This window comes from Opisthocomus hoazin, chromosome 3 (assembly GCF_030867145.1).
Source record: "Opisthocomus hoazin isolate bOpiHoa1 chromosome 3, bOpiHoa1.hap1, whole genome shotgun sequence".
Lineage (NCBI taxonomy): Eukaryota > Metazoa > Chordata > Aves > Opisthocomiformes > Opisthocomidae > Opisthocomus > Opisthocomus hoazin.
Genome location: NC_134416.1, coordinates 53,340,131 through 53,352,383, shown reverse-complemented (window position 1 = coordinate 53,352,383; position 12,253 = coordinate 53,340,131). Strand labels below are relative to the sequence as shown.

Below are 12,253 nucleotides of genomic sequence, written 5' to 3'. Positions count from 1 at the left end.
AAGAAAAATGCCAAGAGCCCTGAGGAAAGGGGAAACGGGCGGATCGGGGAGGAAAGAAGTGACATCTTGCCTTCTGCTCACACACTGAAAGCAGGAGTATGACCCACACAGGAGGTGAAACGGGGGAAAAATGGGGAAAGGGTCAGGCAAGGCTCTGAATAGGAAGAAATGGTTTGCATAGAGAGGCTGGCCCTAAACGACACCAAATCACTGGACTGCAAAGCTGCAACCAAATCCACACAGGTCCAACTTAGAGCGGGGGACCTGGAGGCGTTTCAAATCTGGATGCTTGATGCAGTCCCACCCCAGCTCTGCTCTGGGCAGGAACCCGCTTCCCCTCCCTGCGAGCCAGCATGGCAGCCAGCTGAGAGCTGTGCACCCTTCAAGTGGCATCCCCGGTTTGGATGTCTTAGGAGCACAGCCACCACGAGTGCCACTGCACACAGCGGAGGTCACTTCAGACAGACTGTCATCGACCTCAGCACAGTGGTACGGGGCCTGTTCGGCTGTGGCTAACTGAAGCCAGTGGGAAAAGTGTCCTTCCTGTCGTAAGTACAGGACTGAGACCTGCATGGGAGAGGCAGAAGCAACATCCAGTTTTATATTAAGTTCTCTGTGGCCTTGGCAGTAAGGCAACATTATGTTCTCTTGACTTCGACTTTAAAAGGAGATGTATAAAAGAGAAGAATAGCGCCAACATATTTTTAGGGCACAGAAAATTAAAAAATATGTGTATTTTGAAACTGACCCTTGGCAGCCTGTTTAAAAGAGCTTGAAACTATCTGAACTACACATGGGAAAAAAAAAAGGAAAGAAAAACATGCCCACGAGGGCTGCAAAATCACTTCAGTAATAGATGACTTTTAACTTTACATCAGAAAATGTTTGGCAGGCGTAATTTTAAAGTGTTAGGGAAATGTGTGTGATAAATGCTTGGGTGAAAGAGCAAATGCAGTCCACAGTGAGATTTATCAAATGTTCACATAAGCAAGCAGAATCTGGCAGAGCCAGCTGCCCGTGGAGAGGGGCAAAGAGGAGCACAGCTCTAAACTTCAAAAATTTAATGAAGCCCACTGATTTCTCACAGGAAATTTTTCTTTGAGCGTGTTCACGTGTCATGGGAATACTAGTGAGCAGAAGGCTCTGACAAAACGCCAACTCTAAGGCATAAGTGAAACAAAACACTCCAAGCCCCACTAAAGGCCAAACCACCCTTTTCCTCTTTCAAAGCTGCAAAGATTCTTAATGCCCCAACATCCCTGAGCATCCTTATGTGCTATTCTTAATCACACAAACAGGCCTAACGACATGACTGGGGTTATCAGGAGAGTCTGGTAGGATTGGCCCCTTTTCAAAGAGACCAGAAGAGCACCGGACTTCCCGGGGCTTGTGCAGGAATGCGCACAGAGGCTTGAGCCAGCAAGCAAAAGGAGCAGGCAGTGCCATCTGGGCTATTCACGGGAGCCACAGCTGATTATCTGCTTACAAAAGGAAAGAGGGACATGAAGGCAAAAAAGGTGGTACAGGGCTAGGAGGATAACAAGCAGACAAAACCACTCAGTTTAAACCAGAATTCAGTTATCCTTAGTTCTATGCCACAAATATCTAAGCAGCTTGCTTTCGCTGTTCTGCTGGAGCAGCATCCTATCAAGGCGGTGTATTCTTTTGGCACCTTTTGTGGCACAAGATGTTTTAAAGAAAGTAGGGTTTATAGTTCAGACACCTCAAAGATCTCCTATCCCAGCGTTCGAGACATGACCACTTTGCAGCAAGCGATGACATTTGGGAATGTGTTTGCTTGTGAGATCCCTTGGAGCATGGGGCCGTGACAGCAGCACACACCCTGCTGCAGTGCCGCAGGCTCCCGTGTGCCAGAAACGATGAGGCACCGAACGACACACCAAGGCAGCGAGATGCCCAGACCTGAAGCGGGTTTTTGGAGAGTGACAGAGGTGCTAGAAATATGTAACAGCCAGGCCTAGCTGAAAACCTCAGAGGAGGGAACCAGATGGGTGAGCCTTAGCTTCCTTCTGAGAGCCTTGACAGGTTGTGGATAATTAGCTCATCTAGACTGGAGACAAGCCAGCAATACCTGAGTCTTGATCCCGCACGTGTGAAGTATGAGTGGGCATGAGGGATATCCACCACCTCCCAGGAATGGGCCATGTCCTGCATGTTACAGGTCAGAATCTGATCCTGTTTTTCACTTTCAGCAGGACTGCGCTGGGTTTCCAAATCCCCAAAGACACATGAAAGCCATGTGCCTGTTTGGCCCAAATCATTTGTAACTCATACTTTGCATATGAATTTCACAATAAAATAACAAAGAGAAATAACTTAATTGAATTTGTTTGGAACCCAATATCAGAGGAGTGTAACAAATAGAAAACAGTCAAATGCCATAAAATCAAACAGAAGTTACAAATTTCAACACACATGCAGCTGCCTTGTGGAAAAACAATCCAAACTACTACATTTAATATGGCTGTGCTTCTACAATAATTTCCATCCAGGCATAGAGAAACACTAAACATATTTTGCTTAAAACTTCCCCATACCGTTTCCTGGGACTAAAAGGGAAACTGGATCTCTGCAGCTGAGTGATTAGCCCAAGGTCACAGGGCAGGAGATCTGGAAGGACACTTGGTGATGTGCTTTAACCACAAGACCATCCTTCAGTCTCCTTCACGCTGATGACTTTGGAACGAGATCCAGTGAGTCGCAATGATGGGAGCGCTAGATAGCTACACCAGATAGCCAGAGGCCACAAAAATGATTAGAGGCATGTGGGGTACTTCTAAACAAAAAGATTAAGAACAGAACTATTTCATTTAGAAAGAAAAACAGTAAGAGATGATAGAATTGAGGTATATAAAATAATGAACAGTGTGAAGGAGAAATCAGATGCCCTTCATAAAACAAGAGGGCACCTAATGGAATTTAAAACGGTATTATCTTATAAATGGATAAGGGTATCACTCTATAGCTTATCTCTAAGCAACCCGTGGAACTCTCAGTTGCAGGACATTGATGTAAATAGTTCAAGAAGATTAAAGAAAAAAGGAAAGATTGCATGTAGCCAGTAACAAATATAGATTTTTGAGCTAAAGAAAGTATGTCTTCAAAGCTACGGTTTTCCCCTGAAAGAACCACCTCTTTCCCAGAGAAAGAGCTAACTTCTTTCATTCCTGATTGAGTCTCACCTGCCTGAGTGCAGAAGGCTCAGCAAAAACCTCAGCTGCTTTCTCACATGTCCCCAAAACAGGAACAATCCTGCCTACACGTTTTCCAGGAAGCCTCTTCCTCAGAACAGCATCAACACCCTTACAAATTCAGTTTTCTTCCAATAGCAAAAATCATGCTCTCATTTTGCCTCCGGGAATCCCAAGCTGTCTTTGCAGCACAGAGGCCGCTGTAAGAAAAAGCTGGAGGATAAGGAAGGTTGCACTGCCTTGTCCTTTTCCCCTCAGCTCACATCTGCAGCCGCCTCCAAACTCCATTGGTTTTTTTCCCTCCCTTTCCTTCTTTCTCCAGAGCCAAGCCACAGATCCATGTAAGATCCCACTTGGATCTCATCAGTGACTATCTCTTGGATGTCTAGAGTAAATCCATCAGCCTTTTGTCTGTCTACACAGAACGGAGCCCTAACTGTCCAGCTCTCCCTTTGAACTCCTTGAATCCCTCCACTGGTGCTGCATCTGCAGATTTCCACCAGTCTGTGAAGCTCTCCCTATGTTCCATGCATCTGTGAGCTCCCTTCAATAATCAGGGTGTTAACTCTCCTCTGTTGAGCTACTCTGCTCTTTTCTCGTTTTCACCTACAATGGTCTGCACGCCTTCACCTACAGTCAGCAGCTGGTGCAGCTGCCCTGACATCACCCCGATACAGATGGTGAGCCCCTCTAACCCCTCTCCCCTTTTGCCACAACACTTACAGCAAAATAGGCTGCTACAGATAAATGGTGTCAAATTTGCCAGTTAGTGGCAAGCCAGGAAGGTCTGTTTGCCTTGTGTGAGTGGTCCTTAGTGCGCGGATTATCTCTCTTCACTGTTTAGAAGAGTGTTTGGTATAATGGGTACATAACGGGCTACAGAAATGATAACGATCCTCTTAATTATTCAGCACTGGTCCCCGTGATGAATAGATGGACCATCAATCTCTCTTAGGACATCTTAACTAAACCTCTAGGTGACTCTTGGCTTATTTAGAACGCAGTAGGCCTTGCGGAGACCAGCATCGGTATTTTAGGTAGAGACCCCCATTTCCTTCCTTCCTCTGGGTCTGGGTAACCACGGCACTCCTCCCTCCCTCCCCGATGGCTGTGTGATCATGCTGACGGGCCTGTACCCCCTTCGTCAGCCATGATACGCGTAGCGCCTCTTCCATCTAACGCTGCTGCCAAGTTCGGCTCACACAGGGAAATAAAGCTGTTCTTATTTCATAAGTGCACTTTGCCTTAACTTTGAGCTACTTTAGCAGCCCCTGGACACTTTGGTTTCCAACCATTATTTGTATGTTCTCAGCGCCTGCCACTCATCTCTCCCCCCTGCTCCTCTGGCAGCCCTGATAGCAGGAGCTGGCTTTTTATTAATTACTTGTGGACACCTGCAGTGCTCTGCTGCAGCAGGAGAGACGGGCCTTCCCCACCAGGATTTATAAGCTGGGTATAGCAGCAAACTGGCCCGCAGAAAGTTTGCAGGGTGACTGGATGACGAAGAGGGTGTTTTAATGTTTTTAGGAAGGCGAGAAAAAGAGAAAAGGGCTCTTTGTTTGTGTTTATTCATTAAATCTCTCCTCTACATGTTATAGAACATGATGAAAGCAACGTGAATGCCACTAAATAAATGAGAAGAAAACCATAAGCATTAAACATCTAACTTGGGGAAAAAATTAAGAACTATAGAAAGATAAATAGTTTTGCAGCTGGAACCGAGAAGAAATGATAGATCCTATCTAAAGGGCAAATCAGAAATTCCTCCCACTGACAAACACGCAAAATTTTCACTCATAAAAACAGACATCGAAGACTTTCCTCTGTGAAAAATTTAGGGTTTTTTTTTCATTTTTGTGTCAGAGGTCTTTTTCAAATTTTTGTCTAATGAAAATGCAAAATAAATAATGGTTTCAGGCATGAGAAAGGTCTGGTTTCAGATTTGTAGAAGAATCTCAAATTGCTTTTTGAGAGATTTTTTTTAATTAAAACGTATTTTTTCTTTAAAAAAAGTAAAACCTTTTCTCCACTGACAGAAATGTCTATAAAAAAAACTTAGTCAGCCATAGCCTATTGGAACTCTGCAGGCAAATTCACTGAGGTAAAGGGCTGTCAGTGCTTTTTTTGTAAATATTCTCCAAGTCGCTCAGGTTTTAAAGACATGCCCAAAGCAGAGTATTACCAAATTCAAGGTCTCATTTTCAATGTTGAATCCTCTAAATATTGTCTCAGAAAGCATTCCTGTAAACTACTGCCCAAACAGGGCCAGTTTATACCCACATTTATTGTCCTTTAAGCTTGAACAGGTACTTCTCTCTGGGATTCACTACCCGTGTGTATTTATACCGAAGTCATACCTCTTTCCAGACTATACTTTGCTAACATGGACATTCAAGCCTCTTTGAGTCTCCCTTCACAAGACAGATACTTCACTCCCCGACCATCCTTCTAGCAGTGGTTCCAGCTTAAGCTCACCTTTCTTAAAGGTGGATGCTCAGAGCTGCACACCATGCTCTAGATTAAGTTTCATACTTCTGTGCCTCAGTATTAATATTTCCTCATATCTGCTGGAAATACCTCACCTGAGACAACCTTCCATCATTTCTGCCTGACCAAATCACAACGTGGCTTCACAGTTCTTCCATGAGAACTAAAAGCTATGACAGGTGAGGTCTGGCAAAACCTACTACAGCAGCAGGAGAGAGTTTTGTCCCCGCACCAGCTGCCTGTTTGATAGAGGCAACCACAATCAGAGTCAGGAGCGCGGTGCACGCGCCTGAGCTGACATACCACCAGTTACAGTCCCGCACGTTGGCTATCCTGCAAATAATCCTGAATTACACCAGCGAAAATAAAGGAAAACCCATAGATGCCTACACTGAACCGGAGGACTGAGGCAGAACTGAGTCCTAAGTGGTGGCTGAGGGGGAACAGCCACATCTGTAAAGGTCTCATTTGAGAATGAGAAAAAGCCATTAACCTGGGTGAAACAGAACTCATTTCCCCATCATCTTGTGGCAGCCCTGCTATGCAGTGTCAAACTTGTTTTTTTAAAAGCTGTTCCTATTCATGAGTGCGTTAGGCAAGGAAAACCAGTTGAGTAAAAGCCGCTAACTAATTTGTCAGCATGAGCTGTGCTTTGCCCAACAAGCACTCCTAAGGTTTGCATCCCTCACCCATAGACTTTGGCTACATGCAAACCACCCGCAAAGCTGCGGTTGCGCTAGCCTGACGACCCCATCAAACTGGTGACTTCTGCTGCCGGTGCGGGCAGCCAGCCCGACAAAGAGCTATCAGGAAAGGCTGTCAGGTGAGCCACCCACTTCACAAAACTGAACGTGCAACAGCATCGACTTTGGTTCAGCTGGGTATGGGATGTTGTTTATTTGACTTCTGGATCAAAAGTGTGATTAAAATACACATTAGAGAACCCAAGATTATTAAAGCTACAACATACATCATCAATATGGAATGTGCTAATGGCTTTCACATACACTAAAATTTTTTTGAAGTTATTATCAGCCAGCAAGATAGTAGTTACTCCCTCCTCCCACCTATAGACATTCTCTAAACGTATATGTATATTTAACTTCATTTACCAGAGAAGTAGTGAAAGAAGAGGTACCTCTGCCTGCACAAGTTGTGAAGTTGGACAAAATAAAAATGAAGATGTGCATTTCACATTTTTCTCCTTCACACTGAAAAAACTGAAATTGTGTTCTGTGGAAAGTAGGACAACAGAACTCTGTATTTTAACAAGGAAGGCAAATTAATTCTTTGTGAAACACCACAGAAGTCAATGGCACTATACCAGAGATAAATTTTACCCAGGCTGCAAAAAGAAAACATAAGTGCAACGCAGACCAAGAGAAGAGATTCCATTTAAAGTAAGAATTATGTTTCTATTAGAAAACAACAACTAACTAAATTTGTTTCCTGGAAGGAGATCCAACTTGGCTCTGCTGCAGCACTGTAAAACGATCCAAAATAAGTAACAGCAGGCATCTCTGCTAAAATTTGCTTCTGATCGACACTGTTTTTCCTCTGGTACCAGAGAAGAGTTGAACTCCTACGGCAAGCGAGGCACAGTAGTTTACTGCACAGAACACGGGCTAAAGCTCTGGCATTTAAAACTTGGCTCAGCCATTGAGTTAGTACATGGTCTCAAACAAACCACACACACTCTGTGGGGCTAATCCCCACCTAACCGTTTTCTGTTTCAGAGACACATAAGCTCAAATTTGGGCTTTGTGGTACACCCGTGTTGTGTGCCTGCTTCCCTACACGTTAAGATGTGGGCTCAGACCCTCATTGCAGGGGTGTCAGCAGCACCGAGGGACTATCAGCTCCCTGAGGTATCAGCATCTTGCTCCATGCACCTGATGACTAGTTACACGAAAGCAGGAACTTTACGCTACGCTTTAGTGGTGGCAGTCTGTACATACCAGCACACATTAATAAATGAACAGTAAAGCACCACCATCGCAATCTGTGCATCTGCGTCTGTTTTATGGTATCCTGAAACTGTTTCTAAAGTAGTTGCAATACAGAAAGCAGAAATTATCATTCCTTCCCAGCTGGGCTCATGTGAAATGCTGTCTGACTGTGACTGGCAGATTTGATATTTTGCTAATTGTGAGAGACCCCACTTTGAATAATGTACTCACATTTGTTACAATCAGTGAGTTTTTCCTTTCACAATGCATTTTCTTCATACATAAACTTATCATAAACCAATGGAGAGCCTATGTGTGCAGGTTTTCTACATGCAGCCTTTCCTCTGTGCAGGGGAAAGGCTGGCTTTTTTGTACACTGTAGTCATGCAGTTTTTCATTTTTGCTTGAGTGAGATCCACAATGAATGGAAGTGTTCCTCATGCAAAATCATTTGTTCTCAGGTTGTTCCAGCCTAAAACCAAAGGCTTCGTTCAGAGACACCTAGTAAGAAGTGCTTCTCAGAAACTAGTAACAAAAGCTGCACTAGACATAAGGAAATTGTTCATTAAAAAAATTACAATACTAAAAACCAACTAGGGAACTATGCTGATGTCACAGATGAAATTGCAATAGAAAAAAAAAATAAAAGAGAAGAATCAAGACCCAACATAGTCCTAAAGTTTCACAGTAATTTGTCTTTTAAAAACTAATATACAAATATCCCCCCCCAAATCTTACATCTATTCAGGCACGTTCAAAATGGAATTTAGAAGAACGCAGTATTTCTAAGGGACAGAGCAACACCTAAGGTCCAAATCTGACTTAAATCCAGAAGAATTCCACTGAAATCAATTGTTACAGCACTGCAAATCAGCAAGAGATCTAAATCTGTCCTAGCTGATTCCAGATCTATCTTTTATTTGCTATATGGCTTTAGGCAAGTCAGTGACCTTCTTTTTATTTCTCAGTTTCTCCATCCGTAAAATGGTGATAATACTGCTTGCAATATATGAAGACTGGGGGGACTAGTTAGCTCCGAAACATGGCCTGGATATGAAAATTGCTAGGGATCAATCATTTTTAGTCACCTCCATCACCTTTATTGACTCTTTAAATCTCAACACTCGTCTTTTTGCTTGTTTGCATCTTTCTCTTTTGAAAACCATGAGCCATAGCCTGGAATCCCTATTCAAGTTTTACACTGTTTACTTCCATGGCAAGATTCACACGAGCAAAGCGAATACAAAATTTGGAACTCGTCCCCAACAACAACAAACTGCAAGACTATTTCAAACAAAACGCACAGATCACCGCATGACATCAATCCCGTTTACATTCGGTTTGTTTAGGGTGCAGAGGGACGCGTGTTATTAACTGACCCGCTGATGCCCAAACAACACGGGCACAAACAGAAACGCCGCAAATCCTCCTTCACCCTCGCCTGAGTAACGCACGCTGCCCTGGTATTCGCAGCAATAGTCAACGTTGTTCAAACAGTGGGGGGGGGGGGGGGGGGGGGTGTGATATATAAAGAGCAACCCAACCTGAGCACCCCCTAACGTCTGACAGCTCTGAGAGGGACCTCTAGTGTGTGCTACAACATTTCGTGCCGCGCTCTGGGCGTCATTAACACATCGAAATCACCGCAGCCGTTTCCAAGGGGCGAGGGGAAGTTTCGCCGAGCGCCTCCGACCCGCGGGCGCTGCTCGGCCCCCCCGGCACCGGCTCCCCCCGCGGCTCCCCCGCTGCGCCCGGCCCCGGCCGCCTCCGCCAGCCGCCCCCGGGGGCAGACGAAGACGGAAAGTTGCGTCTCCAGGCGCGGCCTTTCCCCCGCGCTTGCGACGGAGGATAAACCCGCATCGCCCCGGCCACCGGCCCCGCGGCGCCCGTCCGCTGCCGCCGCCCCCCCGCCCGCGCACCCGGCGATGCCCGAGGTGCGGGCGGGCGGCACTGCCCCTGCCCCTGCCCCTGCCCCCCCCCCCCCCCCCATCACGGGCGGCCGGCGGGGGCCGGAGGCCTCTGGGCAGCCCCCGCCGCCGAGGAGGGAGAAGCGTTTCGCCCATGTTTAATTCGCCCGAACAGCCCGAGCACGCTCGGTGCCCGCAGGGCACGCTCCCATTAACTTGTACCTCGCTGATGGGAAACAGGCGGCCAGCGGCTTTTTTTTTTTTTTGTGCCTCTTTTTTTTTATGTTTTTGAGAAGGCGGCCGTGGCTCCCTCTCTTCCGGGACGGCGTCGGACACCGGGGGACGGGGCAGCGCGGCCGGCCCCGGGGAGCAACCGCCGTCCCGCCGCCAACGGCCGCGGCGCCTCAGCCGCCTCAGCCCCCGCCAACGGCCCCGCGCGGCTGGCGGCAGCGGCGCCCGCGCCGCCTCAGCCCCCGGGGCCGGCGGGCAGCTGGCGGCGCGGAGGACGGGCGGCCGCTGCCCCGCGGGGCCGGGCGGGTGAAGGGCCGCGGGGCCGCCCTTTCCTTCGGCGCCCCGGGAACAAAGGGGGCGGCGGGGGGCTCCGGAGGGGCCGCGCCGGGGGGCTGGGGGTGAGGGGGGAAGGTGCCTCCCGCCCGCTCCCTCTCGCACGCACAAACGCACACAATGGCGGCCCGGCGGAGAACAATGCCGGCCGCGCACCCCCCGCGCGAAAACACGCAAATTTAAATTAAATAAATCCCCCCCCCGCGCACCCCGTGAAGAGGCGGTGGGGAAAGCAGGCGCCCCCCCCCTGCCCGCCACCGCGCGCTCCCTCCCCTCCGCCCCTGCCTCCCTCCCTCCCTCCTTCCTTCCCCGCCCGCCTCCCCGCGGCGCTGCGCGGGGGCGCGGGTTGCGCGGGGGAGTGCGAGGCGGCCGCGCCGCGTCCCCGCGCGGGGTGCGAGCGCCCGGCACATGCGTGGAAGCGCGTGGCGCCCGAGTCCCTCCGCGCCCTCCGCCGCGAACGGCAGCGGCGGCCGCGGGCAGGGCAGCGCCTACCTGGGGCACCGCGGCCGCCGCCGAAAGCTCCCTCGCTTTATTTTGTTTTTTACCCCCCCACCTCCTTTTTTTTTTCTCCTTCCCCCCCCTCCCCTCTCCCCTTCCCCCCCCCCCAACTCACACTTCCGATATTCCCCTCTCCCGGCAGCGGTCCGCTCTCCTCGCTACGCCAGAGAGAAATGCAATGGCTTGGCGAAGGTAGACGGAGCAAAACAGAGAGAATAGTTGCTCCAGGGCTTTGAAACCCCTCAAGGCAAGGATCGGGATACAATTAGCTCGTGTCTCTGCCTCCAGTCTGAATCAATCTCCGAAATAAAAGTTAAATTAAATTAACTGATCGCACGGGCATAAAATTGATCTCCTTCGAAACGTGCATATAGATAGATGTGTGTATATATATATATATCTCGCGTGTGATTTTTTTTTTTCCCCCCCGGATTTTTTTGGTGGAAAAAACCCGTCTCATTCCAGCCTCCAACTTGCTTTTTTACTCTCCTCTTGCACAGAAAAGCTGATTTTAATCGTTGTGATTAGTTTTGATGTAACGTTTCCGCGGGCGATTTCTGCAAATGGATGGAGTGTTTCTTTGCCAGAAGAGGGAAAAGCAGCAGATGATGATAATTATAAGGATTGTTGGTTGTTTCTCTCTTTCTTTCTGTCTCTCTCGTCCTTTTTATTTGCATTTAGATCTCTCTCTTCACGTTGCCGAGCTGACCTGGCATTGCCGTTGCTCTGAGGTCGCGCAACTTGTTGATGAGGATCACCTCCCAGTTTGCGCGAGGGATACGTGATAATTTGGCAGTGGAGCAACACATTTTCTGTTCCCTTGGCTATAGAACTTCCCAAATGACGTGTATAAAAATAAGCACATGGAGTCTGCTTTGCCCCAGTCGAGTCTGAATCAATGCCTGGGGGTGATACACAAACTCATTTCAAATGTTCAACCATGCAGAATTGCAGAAAGATTGAAGGAGTTGCACCGCTTTTTATTTTTATTTTTTTTTAAGCAGCAAAATTAAAGGAAAACAAATCCATGTAAGCAAAGCCAGGAATTTACCACTTAGGTTCATGTGACACCGCTCGCAAATGCTGCTAACTTTCCTTCCCCAGTTATCCAATTGAAACGGAGCCTTTTCCTTTTTTTTTTTTTTCAGCCGGGAGTTTGCAGCTCCCTTCTCCTGAAGAAAACAAAACCGGGGATATCCAAATAATTTACAAATTTGATTCTTGGTCAGGGTTCGCTTATTCTACCGTTCCTCCCCCCCCCCTTCCCCCCCTCCCAAATATTGCTTTGTGCAAAGCTACTGCGCATAGAAGCTGTATTAATTTTTTGCTGTTGTTGTTAAGAGTGGGCTATTTTGTCGTAAACCCACGGGTCACCTCCCATTAGTGTCACATCCTCGCGGTACACTTCTGTGAAACGGTATGTTTCTAAGCACTTCACAGTCCATTAATTCGGAGACTTTGATGACATTTCGTATGAGAAAGAGCAGGCTGTGAGGCCAAAACTGGCCAATAAAGCCCCTGAATAGAGCCAGGCATGTCCTGCGAATACCTACAATTAGCTTTTTATCATAGGGTTTTAGTATTTTAAAGAGAGTAATGCAAAATATAACAATCGCCTTTTTCTCCTAAGGCAGTT

At 47.6% G+C, this 12,253-nt stretch overlaps 1 protein-coding gene across 2 annotated transcripts in view; it reads right to left on the bottom strand.

Annotated features, from left to right (window-relative positions):
• The window catches only part of KCTD1 (potassium channel tetramerization domain containing 1), a 102,965-nt gene extending 92,162 nt beyond the window's left edge, over positions 1-10,803 (bottom strand). Inside the window, exon 1 of one of the 2 annotated variants that reach the window (XM_075416287.1) lies at positions 10,733-10,803. The gene's annotated coding sequence lies outside the window, so the exon portion shown is untranslated. Of the gene's footprint in view, positions 1-9,777; positions 9,842-10,732 lie in introns of those variants that run through there. The other variant, XM_075416288.1, reaches the window with a different exon arrangement.
• Between the last annotated feature and the right edge of the window lie 1,450 nt (positions 10,804-12,253).